Genomic DNA, 21,268 nt, shown 5'->3' on the forward strand with positions numbered 1-21,268 from the left:
CTGTGGATTTGATGTAAAGTTTTAATGCCCATATTTGGACATAGCATAACTATTTCGCTGACAATAAGTAACAAAGGTATGGTTTAGGAAATTATTTCATTGTGATAACCAACAGTCTGGAGCAATAAAGAGAAAATCTCTTATTTAGTATCAGATACTTCAAGGATAAAGAAAAAAGATGCTTCTTTTTTTTCAAAAAAAGTGATATTGTTTTCAAGTTTTCCTCATTCAGGAATCTCCTCTTTACATCAACTCAGGTTCAATTATGAAATCCTAAAGGAAGAAAAAAAAAACCTCATCATCTTCACAGCACATTGTTGGGGATGCTTCATAAAAGCAGTGCCTACTTTGTTTTGTTATAATCCTTCATTCTTTGAATTTAATGAGACAAGATATATCATATTGCCATGAACACATATACAAAACCAAATCAGTTTCCTCAAGGAAAAAATCCCTTATAAAACTCCAGCTCAACAAATTTAAATATACTAATGACTTTTACTACATCTGTATATGGTGAAATCCACTAATGGAGATCATCCCATAGTTCAATAAAACAAAATGAGAGTCTTTTAGGCAGGTAGTCTCATACACAAATTTATGGCAGCCTATATTCTGTTATTAACTGGATGGATTCATGATAAGATAGAGTTAGGACTATACTTTTTCCTCTTAAGGAATGTCACAATGTCGCTTCTCTTTCCCCACTCTTCCCACTGCAGGTGCTCAGCTGCTCAGTTGTATGCCCAGCTTCCCTGGAAAAGCCTGACCAACAGAGTGGTCATAGGCCCAGCTGAACACCTGTCGACAAAAATGTCCTGCCCATGTCTGGTGTTAGGCCAATGGAAGGAAACCTCCAAAGGTAGGGGGCTAAGTATTTGGGAAGCAAACGTTATGAAGCAAATGGCGATTGCATGAGTGCAGCCCATGCTCCCTTATCATCTATTAGGCGCTTGTTAGCTGGTACTCATTAGAAGGGGTCTGTGTCTATATCTATTTTATACATAGTCAGTATTCTGTATGTGAAAGAATATCAAGGATGAGAAAATCTCTCTCAGGGCAAAGAAAAGAAAATTACCCAGAATCCTAGCACTCTAGCCCAACTAATTACATGTATGTAAGGTTTTTTCCCCAGATTTTTCTATACACACGGACGTATACATATACGCAGTTGTAATCATTATGGTCATGCAAGTTTTTATCCTGTTTTTTTTTTTTTCATTAAACATCCCACATTCAGGCAGTCTTCATAATCATCATTTAAATGATAGTACTAGGCATTGGCAAGCTACTTCTTGCCAGTCAAATCTGGTCCACTACCTGTTTTTATAAATAAAGTTTTATTGGAATACAGCTACATCCATTCATTTTTGTATTGCCCATGGCTGCTTTCATGCTACAACAGCAGAGCTAGTAGTTGTGACAGAAACCCTATGACCCACAAGCATAAAGTATTTACTGCCTGGCCCTTTAAATGCCAACCCCTGACATTCATTCTATCAGGTGGAATCTATAATTTATTTAACCATACCCCATTTTTGAACATTTGGGGAGTTTTCTCTTGTCTTCTTACTAATACCTCAAGGAATATGAGGGTTCATACTTTTAAAAAAAGGATTTCCTGAGTCTAAATTCCCCAAAGTAGGACTACTGTACCAAAATGTAGGAACATTTTGATAGCTTGGAATTTCTAAATCAAATCTCATAAAACAAAGTAGTTTATCCTACAGTGGTGCATTTCTCTCTGACAATAGCATGCTCACCATATCGACAGAGAAAACAAGCATGGATTTTGGCTGACCTGTGGATGTGTGGATATGTGGCTAATTGCTGGATTAGAGTCTTACAAGCATCATTTTGCCCGTGGTCACGGGCATAGTTTTCTATGATAAGTGTGTTATGTGTTCAAGTGTTTGGTTAGCTGTCATATATTATCTGCAGTGAGCATTCTTTATACATTTTGGGGGAATCCTCTCACATAGATTTGCTACACAAAATCCTTCTCTTACCACAATATCTAATTCAACAAACAAAATGAATGCCAAATAGGCAGGTAGAACCAGATTTATCATTTATGGGGCCTAGTACAGGTCCCCTTTTCAAAAGTTATTAAGAATTTCAGGATGCTGACAACAGACCATCAAACCAAGCACAGAGCCATCTAAACACAGGGCCCTTTGTGAATGTCTTGGTTGTCCATCCATAGAGTCAGCCCTACAGGTAGGTGGAGGATGTGTGTGGAGGCTACAGCTAAGAAAAACCCTGTTATGTGGAATACAGCCAGCCCTGCTGTTGTCCCCTCCTGAAACCACCAGACACGGGCAGTGGGCAAGGAGGGAGGAAAATTCCAGAAGTGTTTGGCTGTTCTATATATGGAAGAAGACAAACCAGAAACTTCTGTGACCTCCTTGGTGACAGTCACTGTGAGTGCACCAGTCTGGAGTTTCCATCATTTACCTGTCCCATCTGTGGTTAAGAGAGTGAGCTCTCAACTCTTACTGCCTGAGTTCAAGTCCTAAGTCTGCGGTGTACCAGCAGTGGGACATTGAGGTATGTTACCTTCAGTTTACTCATCTACAAAATGGGTCTAATAAGGGTACCTGAGTTTGTTTTAACAGTAAGTGCAGTGACACTCCTTTTGTGCTTATGCCTGATTATACCCTGAGTAGATTTTCCTGGTGTTATGCTATTATCTTTTCAAAAGGGTACCAAACTAATAATTGTTACTGAAAAAAAAAAAAAAGTTTGTACCTTGCAGTAAGCCTTTTGGTAGAATAAAATGCTAATCATTTTTCTAACATGGCAGCCTTTTGAACATTGCTCAGAGACACCTTTCAACTACTGGTGCATCAGTGCTGGCTCAACAGCCTGTGTAGACAGAGTTGGGGTGAAATGGTAGTGCTATTGGTATTACTATTACTCTTCCAATGTTGAAATCTTGTGGTGAAAAGCAGAATGCTTGTCTCTGTGCCAGAGGTGGGGTACTAAAACAATCCTTGTGGATTCATCAGCATTTACCTAAGTATGTTCCACTAAAGCAGGGCTGAGGACTGTCTCAAACTTTTGAAAATCAAAAGAATTCTATCAACAAATAAATTTTAGAAATGCTGTATTAAACTCATATAAACAGTATTCTTACCTTTAGTATTCTTATGTGGACTTACATATTTTCCGTGAAGTACATTTTTCTGGGAATATATCACAGAACCGATGTTTCAAGAAACACATTTTGGGAGATACCACTCTACTAAATAATTTAGTGCTGGATCAAAGTAGGTGTTGCTTTGTGACGCTTTTTTTCTTTGGGAGAGGCAACCTTTAACCAGAGGCATCATAAATAAAAGACATGTCTGTATAAGGCCCAAATCCATGTAACAAATCTTAAAGACTCGGTAGGAAGATGCTTTGCAACCTCTTTGGTGATGTGGCAAGCAGGCCTCAAAGTTGGCGGATGACATGGAATAGAGATGAATATCCACCAAACTCAGCCATTGCCAGTGGAGGGTGGACTGAGATGCCTTTTTTCACAGTGGTTCTATTTTGGATTCCCATGTGATTTACCCAAAAAAGGCAGGGCCTTGACACCTTGGGGACAGTTATGCTTATTCTCAGCTCAGCAGATTGGGCGAGAATGATTTAAGCAGCCAAGGAAAATTAATTTGGTTGCCTTGGCTTCTTCCCCTTCCTGCTAGGCTTAACCCCCTTCCAGATTTCTTCTGCAGGACAGTTCCCTTCTCTCCATGCAGATCTGAGCCAAAATAGAGTGCCAGGAGGGTGAGAGGGTGCGTTGTGAGGCATGCAGAGCACTCTCCGCAGGTAAACCTGCAGCTTTGCGGGAAGGTGGATGCACACTCCCTCCTATCCTTAGCCCACTCATTGCTGGGATCTAAGAGGACAAGATGTCTGGCGCACCAGGGATAATGCAGGCTCTGCCATCAGAAACGAAGTGCTAATCCTCCAGCCTTTGACTTTCTCCTTTGTGGCCCACAAAATGCAACTGCCACCTTTGCATTTGATTGTTTATTTTAAAGTGAGGGTGGGCCCATTAGAGCAATGGATGGGGTGAGAAAGGGCCTCAAAACATGATCTTTGCTCTTGGATACCAAGATAATATTCATCTTACTATCCATTAGGGTCAGATGACCCTTCTAAGCTTAAAAAGCAATAATTCCCAGTTATGCTTCCTGCCTCCTTCCGTCCTCCACACCCTCTCATACATAACTTACCTGTCTCAACAGTGATCCTGTTTTTCCCATGAAAGTTTTCTCTGTGTATAGAGGAGGAAGAGTCTCACATTTTACTGTTAACTTAGTCTCTAGGGCATGTATATTTCCTGTCTTTATGCTTAAGCCAAAGCTGGGGTCCATTCTTTAGTCCAAAATCAGAGCCTTAAAATTATATAACACTGACACATAAGAAACTCCAGTGCAAAAAAATGTGGCAGATATGGAGACTACAGGAGAAGGGATCCGTGTGTCCTGAGTTCCTGATCTTCACTGAGCTCCCTCAGCAGTTACTGTTTGTTGCCAGGTGGTCTATTCTCAGGGCTGTTTGTGTTCTGATGTTTCTCCCTTGTCCTCCAATGAGACTGGATAAACTCTTTGAAGATACAGTTTATACCTATACAATGTTTATCGAAAACTGGCACAAAAGTCTCTAAAACTCCAGTTGAAGGTGTGTTTTCACCCTCTGATGATTATAGGGCAGTCTGGATCCAACCTGCCTAGGTCAAATTTTGTCTCTGCTACTAACTAGCTGCATACTAGCTCCTTGGGCAAGATTCCTCCAATTCCTTATCCATAAAATAGGGAGCTGTTGTGAGCAAAGTCCATGTAACATGCTTGGCACAGTTCCTGGCACCTACTAGTACTTCAAAAGGTGAAATAATAATGTTCATTAAGTGCCAACCATTTTCATACATACTAGTTTAAAATCTTTTAAAGCAGGAATTATTACCTCCATTTTACAGCTAGAAAAATAGTAAATCAGAGAAATGTGGCTTTTTAGTTCCAGATCAATCACAAAGTGAGCAGCAGGGCTGAGACTCCAGCACAGGTCTGTGTAACCCCAAAGAATGCAGTCTCTGAACCTCTCCACACTGTCTTGAACATTCAGGCCATTAAGACCCTGAACTGGGGAACTCCTAGTCTAGCTCTTTAGTCACTTGGCAAAATTGCCACCAGTGACCAGGATGAAGAGGTTGAAAACAGGCCCCTTCTAGACTTTGATTCTCAGCCATGGGTGTTGACCGCTTTGTGCCTCCTGGGTCCCCATGATGAAACTCTGTGACTCTGGCTCAGGATGACTGTAAGGCAGTACACAGGAGGTCAGCCCTGTAATTCCATAACTGCTCACTCACTGACTGCTTAGTGAGAAACCATGATGACAGCTGGGATCCTTTCCGTGATGAGTAATTACCCTGTCACACAAATCTATTTAGACCACATCCTTCTGGGGTACAACCATCAGTTGATTTAAAATGCAAAACTTTTGTTGCTCATTGCCATGAGGATGAAATATAGAGTTTACTCAGACTTTTCTTTGTTGAAGTATTTATTGTAAATCATTAGTTACTATGAGTTGCTACCCATACATCAAGCAATTCCTACCTAGCCCTGAGTGCTGAAAGAATTCTCTGTGCTTTTCTAGAAAATGTACCATTTGTCCAAGAATATAATTACTGTATACTTTTTTAAAATCCCAAGCTCATATATTTGTGTAGAGAAGCTTAGGCCCAAAGACACCCAATTAACTGGGAACACTCAATGTGGTTTTCAATACAGGAACCACAAGTCTTCGGGGATGTTTATGAACATGGATAATAAATGCCTCACTTACTACTCAGGCTTCTAGCCAGAGAGGTGAGGGAGTGACAGGCAAAGCAGTGTCTCCCTGCTCCAAGTCTTGCACTAAACACTTTATATAGGTCTTTAATTCTCCCAACAGCCCCAGTGGGTACGCATTAGCATCTTCATTTTACAGATGAACAAATTGGGGATCCCTATCTTACACCATGAAGCAGTGGAACCAAAACTCATACTGAAAATAATTGACTTTCCCAAGTCTCTCTGCTATATCACCACACACAAAGAGACTTGCAGCCCCAGCTAGCTTATTTCTGGCTTCTGCTGGTCTGATTCTTCTGTGGGTGGCTTTAGAACAATTAGGATGGCTGAGGTCCCCCATCATCAGGGCTGCCGTTGAACATGAAGGAGGAAAGCTGCTATGTATAGCAAGCATTTTTATCTTGCCACCAACAAAGATCAAGCACACAAAATCTGAATCCCCCCAGGGGTGGGAGAAGGAGTGAGTTTCTATTTCTCCCAGACCATTCTGTCCAGAGCACACAGCAATATGGGCAGACAATTAGTATGAACGGATTTGAGCAAAACAGCAAATCTGATTGATGCTGAAAGCACACCCATGTGGGAGCACACAAAGGGATGGAGAAGAGGGGTGGTCATAGGAAGCGGGGCCTGCTTAAAAATTCTAATCCTCATAAGCTTCTGAGGAAGCTGCTCTTTTCACTGGGTAGGTTTTTAATATTTATTGCTGAGGGCTGTTTTAATCCTAATGAAAATAGCATGTCCCTAGGAAAAGAAATGCTGGAGCTACAATGAATGAATGTGGCTCTGGCATTTAAAATGTCTCTCAAGGCTCACAGAGGGTAGAGGTGACCCGGAAGTGAATCATTGACAGGCTTCAGGAAGTACTGCTGCCAGAAGGAAGTTGAGCTCAAAACAGCGTATGTGTGGGTGAGTTCAGGCTGAGTTAACCCCTGAATGGGTCTGGATGGAAGACCCATTTCTGAAGAGGGGCACACTCAGAGTTCATCTGCCAGGGTTTGAATCCTAGCCCTGCCATCTCTAAATCTCAATCTCCCATCTCTAAAATGGAGAAAATGATAATTACAGATTTTGTTGTTTCATTGTGAAGACCAATTGAGACAATGAATGTAAATCACTTGCCATAGCTTCTGGCACAGAGTAAGTGCTAAATAGTGAGAGATGCATTATTATTAATATAATTTTTATTATTGTATGGCTTATCCTTAATAGTATTGGCTTTTTTCCCAAAAATATAAGGATGCCAGATATGAACTAAGACATAGTAACTAGGAGGGCCTATTGGAAAGAGCCAGAGAAAATTAATGCTGAATCTTCTATTGATAAAATTCAGATTCAAACCTGATTCAAACTGAGAAGGAAATAAGAGCTTCTCTTTTGCAGTGAGGGACACAGGCAAATTAACTGTTTATCCAAATAGTTTCATTGGCAAATAAAATGTGTTGCCTGAGTCCAACCATGTCATCAAGTAGGATCTCAACAGAGCTGAATCTGTGTGTAATTCTGAAGACCAGAGTTTGTCTTGCTCACTCCTAGCTGCTGTTGTATGCCTGTTTTTTCATCAGTGGAATCATTTCTAACCACTCAGTAAATTCTCTCTGTTTGCCTCTCCCCATCTGTAATAGTGGATCTGTGACTGGGGTTTCCCTTTCTGTTGTTGGGTGAGTCTGACACTTGCTGTGAGTATGCTGAATGATCCTGACCACCTCCTCTGATCTTCTTGGGCTCACAAATGGGGACCTCAGTTCCTCACTCCAAGGAATAGCTTAAGAATTTAAAAGGTATCATGGCCTAAACTAACATGGTACATCCACTTCCATATGAAAGTCAAAATCAAAGTTGTATCAAACTGTAAAGTAAACTTACCTTTCGAGGTGACATAAAGCTTAAATTGGTACTGGAATTATGTTTATTCTAATTTCTCTCTTTCTCTTTCTCTTTCTTTCTGTGCCCCTGCTTTGTTGGTTCCCTAAACTCATACCTAGTCTGATTGTTGCGAATCTAGCACCAAGACCAGATTCCAAAAATTATTAAGAAGAAACAGTAAAATTGAGATGACTAAGTTCTAAATCTCTCTTCTTGTCTTGAGGAAAATGCTCTGTGCTCTCTCTCGTAATTATTCTCAAGAAGCATGCCTAGTTGAAGAGCTCAGCAAATTGTTTGCTTTTTTTGCCTTTTTTTTCCACCATCTTTTGCCGGCAATAATGGACAGTCTCCCAACTGGTTGTCTCTCTCTCTCTTGTCTTGCTCTCCTTTACTTCATTCTCCATGCTGTTACCACTGAGAGCTTTCTAAAATTCAAATCCAATAATGTTACTACTTAGTTTAATACCTTCTAATGGCTCCTCATAACCAGAGCTACAATTCTCAAACCAGGGAAAGGTACCACTTGGGGTAAGGTGTTACTCGTTATGGAGGGTATGAAGGCATAGGATAATCATGATGGATCTCCTTTTTTTTTTTTTTTTTTGAGACAGAGTCTCACTCTTGTCACCCAGGCTGGAGTGGTGCAGTGGCACCATCTCGGCTCACTGCAACCTCCACCTCCCAGGTTCAAGCAATTCTCCTCCCTCAACCTCCTGAGTAGCTGGGATTCCAGGCACATGCCAGCATGCCTAGCTTAGTTTTGTATTTTTTTAGTAGAGACAGGATTTCACCATGTTGGCCAGGCTGGTCTTGAACTCCTGATCTCGGGTGATCCACGCACCTCGGCCTGCCAAAGTATGGGATTACAGGCATAAGCCACCGCACCTGGCATTGATGGATCTTCTATAATGCCAAGAGGGATGAGTGTAATGTATTCATATATTAACAAATATAAATATGTTATGGAGTGGAACACATAATTGACTCAAATATTAGAGACTAAATATGGGATTTCAGAGGAATTTCACAGCAGTCACTGGCTTCTGACCATGCCCCAGGACTTATGAAAATATGCAATCACTCTCCTAAAACTGCAGAATAGAAAAGTTGGTGAAGCGAAGATGGCCGAATAGGAACAGCTCCGGTCTACAGCTCCCAGCGCGAGCGACGCAGAAGACGGGTGATTTCTGCATTTCCATCTGAGGTACCGTGTTCATCTCACTAGGGAGTGCCAGACAGTGGGCGCAGGTCAGTGGGTGAGCGCACCGTGCGCCAGCCGAAGCAGGGGCGAGGCATTGCCTCACTCGGGAAGCACAAGGGGTCAGGGAGTTCCCCTTCCAGGGGTGACAGACGGCACCTGGAAAATCGGGCCACTCCCACCCGAATACTGTGCTTTTCCGACGGGCTTAGGAAACAGTGCCCCAGGAGAGTATAGCCCGCACCTGGCTCAGAGGGTCCTATGCCCACGGAGTCTCGCTGATTGCTAGCACAGCAGTCTGAGATCAAACAGCAAGGCGGCAGCGAGGCTGGGGGAGGGGCGCCCGCCATTGCCCAGGCTCGCTTAGGTAAACAAAGCAGCCTGGAAGCTTGAACTGGGTGGAGACCACCACAGCTCAAGGAGGCCTGCCTGCCTCTGTAGGCTCCACCTCTGGGGGCAGGGCACAGACAAACAAAAAGACAGCAGTAACCTCTGCAGACTTAAATGTCCCTGTCTGACAGCTGTGAGGAGAGCAGTGGTTCTCCCAGCACGCAGCTGGAGATCTGAGAACGGGCTGACTGCCTCCTCAAGTGGGTCCCTGACCCCTGACCCCCGAGCAGCCTAACTGGGAGGCACCCCCCAGCAGGGGCAGACTGACACCTCACACGGCCGGCCAGGTACTCCAACAGACCTGCAGCTGAGGGTTCTGTCTGTTAGAAGGAAAACTAACAGAAAGGACATCCACACCAAAAACCCATCTGTACATCACCATCATCAAAGACCAAAAGTAGATAAAACCACAAAGATGGGGAAAAAACAGAGCAGAAAAACTGGAAACTCTAAAAACCAAAGTACCTCTCCTCCTCCAAAGGAACGCAGTTCCTCACCAGCAACGGAACAAAGCTGGACGGAGAATGACTTTGACGAGCTGAGAGAAGAAGGCTTCAGACGATCAAATTACTCCGAGCTACGGGAGGATATTCAAACCAAAGGCAAAGAAGTTGAAAACTTTGAAAAAAATTTAGAAGAATGTATAACTAGAATAACCAATACAGAGAAGTGCTTAAAGGAGCTGATGGAGCTGAAAACCAAGGCTCGAGAACTACGTGAAGAATGCAGAAGCCTCAGGAGCCGATGCGATCAAATGGAAGAAAGGGTATCAGCCCTGGAAGATGAAATGAATGAAATGAAGCGAGAAGGGAAGTTTAGAGAAAAAAGAATAAAAAGAAACGAGCAAAGCCTCCAAGAAATGTGGGACTATGTGAAAAGACCAAATCTACGTCTGATTGGTGTACCTGAAAGTGACGGGGAGAATGGAAACAAGTTGGAAAACACTCTGCAGGATATTATCCAGGAGAACTTCCCCAATCTAGCAAGGCAGGCCAACATTCAGATTCAGGAAATACAGAGAACGCCACAAAGATACTCCTCGAGAAGAGCAACTCCAAGACACATAATTGTCAGATTCACCAAAGTTGAAATGAAGGAAAAAATGTTAAGGGCAGCCAGAGAGAAAGGTCGGGTTACCATCAAAGGGAAGCCCATCAGACTCACAGCGGATCTCTCGGCAGAAACCCTACAAGCCAGAAGAGAGTGGGGGCCAATATTCAACATTCTTAAAGAAAAGAATTTTCAACCCAGAATTTCATATCCTGCCAAACTAAGCTTCATAAGTGAAGGAGAAATAAAATACTTTACAGACAAGCAAATGCTGAGAGATTTTGTCACCACCAGGCCTGCCCTAAAAGAGCTCCTGAAGGAAGCGCTAAACATGGAAAGGCACAACCGGTACCAGCCACTGCAAAATCATACCGAAATGTAAAGAACATCGAGACTAGGAAGAGACTGCATCAACTAACGAGCAAAATATCCAGCTAACATCATAATGACAGGATCAAATTCACACATAACAATATTAACTTTAAATGTCAATGGACTAAATGCTCCAATTAAAAGACACAGACTGGCAAACTGGATAAAGACTCAAGACCCATCAGTGTGCTGTATTCAGGAAACCCATCTCACGTGCAGAGACACACATAGGCTCAAAATAAAAGGATGGAGGAAGATCTACCAAGCAAATGGAAAACAAAAAAAGGCAGGGGTTGCAATCCTAGTCTCTGATAAAACAGACTTTAAACCAACAAAGATCAACAGAGACAAAGAAGGCCATTACATAATGGTAAAGGGATTAATTCAACAGGAAGAGCTAACTATCCTAAATATATATGCACCCAATACAGGAGCACCCAGATTCATAAAGCAAGTCCTGAGTGACCTACAAAGAGACTTAGACTCCCACACATTAATAATGGGAGACTTTAACACCCCACTATCAACATTAGACAGATCAACGAGACAGAAAGTCAACAAGGATACCCAGGAATTGAACTTAGCTCTGCACCAAGCGGACCTAGTAGACATCTACAGAACTCTCCACCCCAAATCAACAGAATATACATTTTTTTCAGCACCACACCACACCTATTCCAAAATTGACCATATCCTTGGAAGTAAAGCTCTCCTCAATAAATGTAAAAGAACAGAAATTGTAACAAACTGTCTCTCAGATCACAGTGCAATCAAGCTAGAACTCAGGATTAAGAATCTCACTCAAAACCGCTCAACTACGTGGAAACTGAACAACCTGCTCCTGAATGACTACTGGGTACATAACGAAATGAAGGCAGAAATAAAGATGTTCTTTGAAACCAACGAGAACCAAGACACAACATACCAGAATCTCTGGGATGCATTCAAAGCAGTGTGTAGAGGGAAATTTATAGCACTAAATGCCCACAAGAGAAAGCAGGAAAGATCCAAAATTGACACCCTAACATCACAATTAAAAGAACTAGAAAAGCAAGAGCAAACACATTCAAAAGCTAGCAGAAGGCAAGAAATAACTAAAATCAGAGCAGAACTGAAGGAAATAGAGACACAAAAAACCCTTCAAAAAATAAATGAATCCAGGAGCTGGTTTTTTGAAAGGATCAACAAAATTGATAGACCGCTAGCAAGATTAATAAAGAAAAAAAGAGAGAAGAATCAAATAGATGCAATAAAAAATGATAAAGGGGATATCACCACCGATCCCACAGAAATACAAACTACCATCAGAGAATATTACAAACACCTCTATGCAAATAAACTAGAAAATCTAGAAGAAATGGATAAATTCCTCAACACATACACCCTCCCAAGACTAAACCAGGAAGAAGTTGAATCTCTGAATAGACCAATAACAGGAGCTGAAATTGTGGCAATAATCAATAGCTTACCAACCAAAAAAAGTCCAGGTCCAGATGGATTCACAGCCGAATTCTACCAGAGGTACAAGGAGGAGCTGGTACCATTCCTTCTGAAACTATTCCAATCAATAGAAAAAGAGGGAATCCTCCCTAACTCATTTTATGAGGCCAGCATCATCCTGATACCAAAGCCTGGCAGAGACACAACAAAAAAAGAGAATTTTAGACCAATATCCTTGATGAACATTGATGCAAAAATCCTCAATAAAATACTGGCAAACAGAATCCAGCAACACATCAAAAAGCTTATCCACCATGATCAAGTGGGCTTCATCCCTGGGATGCAAGGCTGGTTCAATATACGCAAATCAATAAATGTAATCCAGCATATAAACAGAACCAAAGACAAAAACCACATGATTATCTCAATAGATGCAGAAAAGGCCTTTGACAAAATTCAACAACCCTTCATGCTAAAAACTCTCAATAAATTAGGAATTGATGGGACGTATCTCAAAATAATAAGAGCTATTTATGACAAACCCACAGCCAATATCATACTGAATGGGCAAAAACTGGAAGCATTCCCTTTGAAAACTGGCACAAGACAGGGATGCCCTCTCTCACCACTTCTATTCAACATAGTGTTGGAAGTTCTGGCCAGGGCAATTAGGCAGGAGAAGGAAATCAAGGGTATTCAATTAGGAAAAGAGGAAGTCAAATTGTCCCTGTTTGCAGATGACATGATAGTATATCTAGAAAACCCCATTGTCTCAGCCCAAAATCTCCTTAAGCTGATAAGCAACTTCAGCAAAGTCTCAGGATACAAAATCAATGTGCAAAAATCACAAGCATTCTTATACATCAATAACAGACAAACAGAGAGCCAAATCATGAGTGAACTCCCATTCACAATTGCTTCAAAGAGAATAAAATACCTAGGAATCCAACTTACAAGGGATGTGAAAGACCTCTTCAAGGAGAACTACAAACCACTGCTCAAGGAAATAAAAGAGGATACAAACAAATGGAAGAACATTCCATGCTCATGGGTAGGAAGAATCAATATCGTGAAAATGGACATCCTTCCCAAGGTAATTTACAGATTCAATGCCATCCCCATCAAGCTACCAATGACTTTCTTCACAGAATTGGAAAAAACTACTTTAAAGTTCATATGGAACCAAAAAAAAGCCCGCATCGCCAAGTCAATCCTAAGCCAAAAGAACAAAGCTGGAGGCATCACACTACCTGACTTCAAACTATACTACAAGGCTACAGTAACCAAAACAGCATGGTACTGGTACCAAAACAGAGATATAGATCAATGGAACAGAACAGAGCCGTCAGAAATAATGCCACATATCTACAAGTATCTGATCTTTGACAAACCTGACAAAAACAAGAAATGGGGAAAGGATTCCCTATTTAATAAATGGTGCTGGGAAAACTGGCTAGCCATATGTAGAAAGCTGAAACTGGATCCCTTCCTTACACCTTATACAAAAATCAATTCAAGATGGATTAAAGACTTAAATGTTAGACCTAAAACCATAAAAACCCTAGAAGAAAACCTAGGCATTACCATTCAGGACATAGGCATGGGCAAGGACTTCATGTCTAAAACACCAAAAGCAATGGCAACAAAAGCCAAAATTGACAAATGGGATCTAATTAAACTCAAGAGCTTCTGCACAGCAAAAGAAACTACCATCAGAGTGAACAGGCAACCTACAAAATGGGAGAAAATTTTCGCAACCTACTCATCTGACAAAGGGCTAATATCCAGAATCTACAATGAACTCCAACAAATTTACAAGAAAAAAACAAACAACCCCATCAAAAAGTGGGCGAAGGACATGAACAGACACTTCTCAAAAGAAGACATTTATGCAGCCAAAAAACACATGAAAAAATGCTCACCATCACTGGCCATCAGAGAAATGCAAATCAAAACCACAATGAGATACCATCTCACACCAGTTAGAATGGCAATCATTAAAAAGTCAGGAAACAACAGGTGCTGGAGAGGATGTGGAGAAACAGGAACACTTTTACACTGTTGGTGGGACTGTAAACTAGTTCAGCCCTTGTGGAAGTCAGTGTGGCGATTCCTCAGGGATCTAGAACTAGAAATTCCATTCGACCCAGCCATCCCATTACTGGGTATATACCCAAAGGACTATAAATCATGCTGCTATAAAGACACATGCACACGTATGTTTATTGCGGCATTATTCACAATAGCAAAGACTTGGAACCAACCCAAATGTCCAACAATGATAGACTGGATTAAGAAAATGTGGCACATATACACCATGGAATACTATGCAGCCATAAAAAATGATGAGTTCACGTCCTTTGTAGGGACATGGATGAAATTGGAAATCATCATTCTCAGTAAACTATCGCAAGAACAAAAAACCAAACACCGCATATTCTCACTCATAGGTGGGAATTGAACAATGAGAACACATGGACACAGGAAGGGGAACATCACACTCTGGGGACTGTTGTGGGGTGGGGGGAGGGGGGAGGGATAGCATTGGAAGATATACCTAATGCTAGATGACGAGTTGGTGGGTGCAGCGCACCAGCATGGCACATGTATACATATGTAACTTACCTGCACATTGCGCACATGTACCATAAAACCTAAAGTAGAATAATAATAATAAAAAAAAAAAAAAAAAAAAAAAAAAAAAAAAAAAAGAAAAGTTGGTGAAGCATTACCCTGAACAGTAAAATCAAACCCTTTGATGCAAAGAAAATTCTCTGAAATCTGAAGCCAGCTTTTTCTTCACAGCACCATATTTCTTTCCCAACTTTACCCTATCTGACACCCCATGCTACTTACATAGTTCATGCATGCACAGTTACAAGCATCTTTGCTAATTTTACTCTTCTAGCTCTATGTCTGTGAAACACCTGTCTTGAAGCATGCATCTTCTTAAAAAGGTTGAAAGTAGTGGTTCTCTTCCAACCTTCCCTTTACTTTACCCAAAGAATCCAGTCTACCTTTCTCCCCAGATAACCTCTAAGAAGTTAGCTCAGCAGTGTGTGTGCCTGTTGATCTCTAAAGAGGAGAGGGGCCTAGGCCAGGTTGCCTTGACTAAGCGCATGGTGCCTGCCCCATCTGTTGAACATCAGAAAATGGTGAGTGATTGAGGGCTAGATTCTGGGGTGCACTGCCTAGATTTGCATATGGGCTCCCTCACTTATCAACTGGATCATCTTGAACTAACTAGCTAACTGCTCTGTGCCTCAAATTCCTCATGTCAACAGTAAAGATTATAGCAGAATAATAATTCTGTAAAGAAGGTCAAAGAGTTTAAATGTGTTAAATGCTTCAAAGAATGTCTGGTACCTAAACGAACATTAGTTATGATCATTCTTAACCTCTCCTTGCTAGTAGGAGGGAGTTGGCTCAAAATATCTAGTGTTCTTATGAAAAAGACCCTGGTCCTCAGGTATTCTCACATGGCCCCATCGCAGCCTAAGTCCTGTGGCTCATAGGATGAGTGTACTCTGGGAATAAAGTTCAGCTCTTTCTGTTTTTCTTTCCTTCCCCAGAGCCAGGACGTTCTGAGGCACCCACACATAACCTCCACGATCTCTTTACCTCTTTACCTCTGTGGCATGTGTGTTATAAAAGAGACTGAAGGATGAACGTATTTCTAAAATAGAAGTCATGAGGGAAAAGTTTAATGTTGAATTGATTAATATTTTAATTTTTAAATTGAGATATGATTTTTAAGTCTAAAAGATATGCATGAAAGAAGAAAGAGGAAAAAAGGAACCGATATTTGTTGCAAGTTTATGTACCAGATTTCAATCCTCAATCCCTATAATATTCCTACTTAAGGGAAATAATTATCCTTCTATGGAGAAAAAAAAAAGGCCTGAGATATTAACTACCACAGGGGTTAAATCCCCTCACCATCCCCCAAATTAAATCGCCATGGCATTTCCTCCTACTGAAATTCAATGTCCATGACATTTTAAGGTAAAGGGTGTTGTTTTAGTCATTTTTAATTAGTGATATCTCCATTCTCTGGAAAACAGACTTCTCAAATCCCACTCCCTCACTCTGTATATTGGTACATTGGAAGAGACTTCTCAGTGAAGTATGTCTCTGCAGAGTGTGCAAAGGCTTCAACAGCATAAGCTGGTTCTAGGGCAGACTAAAGGAAGGAGCTCAGGGTGCTGTAGAGAGTTGTTGAGGCCCAGTGCATGAAGCCACACTATCTTCAGGGAAGTAGATGGCAGCCTATGTCCCATCCTCACATATGCAGAGGCCCTCAGAGGTCCTTGGGAAGCCACTCTGCTTGCCATCTTGGGCATTCCCTCATATCATGCCAACTCCTGGCTCTCAATCTGAGAGTGGTAAGTGATGCTTCAACAGAGTCAAGGGCCTGGTCCTCAATTCCTCTTGGGCATGACTTGTTAAACTACTGTGAATGAGCGAACATGAAAAACCTTGCAGCTGCTAGACCCACAGGTGCCCAACACATTGGGACATAAACCAATTGGCCATGTTCTAGTCCAGAATTTGTATGACTCAGAATGGAGGGTGAGAGCTTGGTCAAGACTCTTGCCCACAGAATTTATTGTGTGCATGGGTAATTACCCTGGTTATTCATGCTAAGGCTGTCTTTCCATAGTTTTTTTGTTGTTGTTGTTTTGTTTTGTTTTGTTTTTGTTTTTGTTTTTTTGTTTTTTTGGCAATGGTCACAGTTTCTTATTGCCTTAAAATTTAGCAATTGGCAGCAGAGGACAGCTGAGATAATGAGACTTTGCAGTGTCTTTCCCTGATGAAGGAGATTGTGATCACTCCCTTTGATGTGTTCTTTTCCACTAGAAGCAGGTGCAGCAGTCTGTTGCAGTGGAAACAGCAGCTCACCTGGAGCCAGGCAGATCACCATTCTAATCCCAGCTCTGCCACCTGCCAGCTATGTGAACTTCTGCAATCTACTTTGTCTATCTTTACCTCAGTTTCCTAGTACACACGGCTGCTGTGAAGATTAATTACAAATGAGTAAGATAATGATGGAAGGATGCCCAGCAATAGTGGGGTCTCAATAACTGGGTGTTTCTCCTTTTCTTCCTGTTTTTAGATCTGACTATTTTCACCATGGGCATTAATGATTGTGTTTTCAATCACTAGCGTGAAGCTCAAGGCTCTGTTACTAGTGGTAATGGGAGATATAATGGTAATATTCTCGAGGGACTAACATTTTCCTGGGAGAGAAGACATACTTAGGGAATAGAACAGGACCACGAAATGCTCAATTATCTCCTGCACATTCTCAGGCCAAGATGGGGTAGAACTCTGTGTGGGCTCTGCTTATCAGGTTTAGCTTCATGGAGGAGGAGATGTGGAATGAAGAATTAATGTGGCACGCTGCCCTGAACATAGTAGCAAGTACTCTATAAATGTTAACTGTGTTGAATGACCACACATATTTAATGTTTGGAATGAATAACTTTCTTGTTTATGATGTAAGCTGCTCAGAGGAAAAGTGAACATCCATAGATGGTTATAAAATAAATTTTAGGAAAGACAAAAATTTAAAATAGCCATGAGATCATTTTCTTGTGGTTTAGAGGAAAGATTTAACTGCCACATCAATTATGTGAGTTTATATATTCTATTCTTTGGACAAAAGCTGAAGTTTTTAAAGTGTATCGATTTTTTAAATACAGTAAATAAATACTATTAAAGGTAGCATGTGGATATGCAGTATGTGAATGAAGCTCGGGAAATTCTGCTGGAAGTATTATAATATGATTCATTTCCAGATACCCTGTGGATGGAAAGAATCATTCTGCTGTGTGAGGCTCTGTGATCTTGGGCAACTGCATTCATCTTTCTGTACCTCATCTCCCTCGTTTACTAAATAAGGTCAATTATGATGCTACCTTATGGGATTGAAGGTTAATATCTATAAAGCGTACAGAACACTTCTCTGTATGGGTTAAGGTTTGAGTAGAATAAGAATGAAAAAAATAAGACTGACGTTAGTTTGTTGGCTACCACTGACTGAGCCATGGTGGCACTAGATGTTTTGGTAGGACTTTGATAGCAAAGATGTTTTGGTAGGACTTTGATACCCCACACTGATGAAAAATGATAGGTCAACAGATTGTCCTGCGGTTCCCAGGAAGGGATTCCCAGCTCTGACATTCACACCCTTGTGGGTTATTTAAGGTCACAAGTACATTTACTGTATGACCAGAGAAACCACATACTTGTGCAGCTGCGGGCATATTTCTGCCAATGTGCAGAGGACTGATGTGATGCTACAAACAGTGGCATGAGTGATTTTTTCCCGTGAGATGAGTAAGCACCCAGTCAACTGAGATGAATTTAATCTGAACCTGTGCTCCAGTGAAGTCCAAGATTCCCCAGATTCTTGTAGAAGCATATAAAATAATTAATCAAATCTTATCTCTGATGTTTTTAATCAGTTAATGACATTTTATTTCAGTGGTTCCAAAGACTAGCCAATTTGAATGGAATGGTAAATAGTTTGTATATAAAATGATTTGGTTTCACCCAGAGGTAGATATATTTTAGTTCTCATCCACATTGCATTTTCAACTCATGATGCATAGCCATCAGTTTTAGAATTGTAAAAATATCTTCAATAAGCAACACATAGCAAGTAAGCAGACATGGTGGAAAATACAGAAATGCTGTCATCAAAGATCTGCTGCTGAAGAAAATAAGCCCCAAACCTCTACCTCTAGGTATTCCTCTTGAGCCTCAGACCTATATGGCCAAGGCTATTGGACATCCCCCCAGTATATATAGAGTTGTTCTCTTGGAGATTCTCAATACACAAAGCTTTTAAAGATGTTGACAAGTCCTGTATTAAATAATGCTGTTTAATCCAATCATGTATGATAACATGCCCCTTTTTAAGTGATAACATTAATATTTCTATTTCCTAGAGGACAGAATAAGACATGCTGCCCCAACATAGATGGTTGAAGCATACCATTCACTCATTCAGCAGTCTAAAAACTTGGGTGACTTACTTTACTTCTCCTTTTCCCTCATCCATCCAGTCCCGAAGTCCTGTTGCTTTTACCTGGGAAATGCCTCTAGGGTCTCTGCCCTCCTCTCCATCTCCACTGTCAAGACTCAGTTTAAGTCTTGCTCATGTCTATTTTGAATGTCTAGACTGTTCTCCCTGCTTTCAGTTTCTCTCCTCTATAATCAATCACTGACTTATTTCCCTAAAAATAAATCTCATCATATTGCTTTTTCACTTAAAAACTCTCCTGTCTCCCCATTGCCCATACAATGAATGAAAATTATTACCACAGACTAATTCTCAGGACATTATAGGATGGTAGTTATAAGCATAGCATTTGGAACCAAATACAGTAGTACTGCCTTATGTATGGTAGATATGTTTCAAGGCCCCCAGAGAATGCCTGAAACCATGGATAGTACTTGTGATGGTTAATATTGTCAACTTGATTGGATCAAAGGATGCAAAGTATTGTTCCCAGGTGTGTCTGTGAGGTGTTGCCAAAGCAGATTAACATTTGAATCAGTGGACTGGGAGAGGCAGACCCACCCTCAATCTGGGTAGGCACCATCTAATCAGCAGCTAGGACAAAAGCAGGCAGAGGAACATGGAAGGACTAGACTGGCTGAGTCTTTCAGCCTTCGTCTTTCTTCCATGCTGGATGCTTCCTGCCCTCGAACATCAGACTCCAAGTTCTTCAGCTTTTGGACTCTTGGACTTAAACCAGTGGCTTGCTAGGGGCTCTTGGGCCTTCAGCCACAGACTGAAGGCTGCACTGTTGGCTTCCTTACTTTTGAGGTTTTGGGTCTTGGACTGGCTTCCTTGCTCCTCAGCTTGCAGATGGCCTATTGTGGGACTTCACCTTGTGATCCGGTGAGTCAATACTCCTTAATAAACTCCTTTTCATATATGTATGTATGTATGTATGAATGTGTGTGTATGTATATATGTATACATACACATATAATATATATAATACATATACACACACATATAATATATATAATACATATATATATATCCTATTAGTCCTGTCCCTCTAGAGAACCCTAATATAGCACTGAACCCTATTGATACTATTTTTTTTTTTTTGATAACCAAGACTGCTACTAGGTGACTAATAGGCAGGTAGCATATTCAGCGTGCATCCACTGGACAAAGCGATGACTCATGTCCTGGGCAGGATGGATGGAGAGGGCCAGCATAAGATTTCATTATGCTACTCAGAATGACATGCAATTTAAGACATATGAATTGTTTACTTACGGAATTTTTCATTTGATATTTTCTTTTTCTTTTCTTTTTTTTTTAGGTGGAGTCTTGCTCTGTCGCCAGGCTGGAGTGCAGTGGCGTGATCTCTTCTCACTGCAACCTCTGCCTCCCAGGTTCAAGTGATTCCACTGCCTCAGCCTCCCAAGTAGCTGGGACTACAGGCGCCTGCCGCCATGCCCGGCTAATTTTTTGTATTTTAGTAGAGACGGGGTTTCACCATGTTGGCCAGGATGGTCTCCATCTCCTGAACTCGTGATCCACCCACCTTGGCCTCCCAAAGTGCAGGGATTAGAGGCATGAGCCACTGCACCCAGCCTCATTTGATATTTTCTGACTGTAGGTGACCATGGGTAACCTAAACCATGGAAAGCAAAACCATGGATAAGGAGGAGACTACTATAGTTTTGTACAGGCCCTAAGACATTCATTTAATCCTCCTAAGCCCCAGTTTCCTCATCTATAAAATGGGCATAATTATGTTATGAATTTTACAGGATTATGGTGATGATTAAATGAGATAATGCAGGTAAAACACTTAACACAATACCTAAAATACTGAAAATGTTTATAATTTTAGTCATTCTTTTAGTCTTATACATAATTCTGAAGAACTGAGCCCTAGCTCACCAGTCTCATCGTTTCACAGCCTTTTCCCAGCCACCTATGTTTTAGCTACAGGAAATTCTAACTTTTCTCTGACATTCTAGGCACTTACCTGTCTCTATGATTTTGTGCTGTCCATTCCCTCTCTGCATAGTGCTATTATCTGCTTCTATAGTGGGAATGTCCTCA

General features: G+C 41.2%; 1 protein-coding gene across 1 annotated transcript in view; it reads left to right on the forward strand.

The window, feature by feature from the left end:
• SLC24A2 (solute carrier family 24 member 2) overlaps window positions 1–21,268 on the forward strand; it is a 533,689-nt gene that overhangs the window by 20,570 nt on the left and 491,851 nt on the right. The window contains exon 2 of the mRNA XM_054521034.2: window positions 723–862. The gene's annotated coding sequence lies outside the window, so the exon portion shown is untranslated. The remainder of the gene's footprint in view (window positions 1–722; window positions 863–21,268) is intronic.

Source organism: Pongo abelii, chromosome 13, assembly GCF_028885655.2.
Source record: "Pongo abelii isolate AG06213 chromosome 13, NHGRI_mPonAbe1-v2.0_pri, whole genome shotgun sequence".
NCBI classification, from domain to species: Eukaryota; Metazoa; Chordata; class Mammalia; order Primates; family Hominidae; genus Pongo; species Pongo abelii.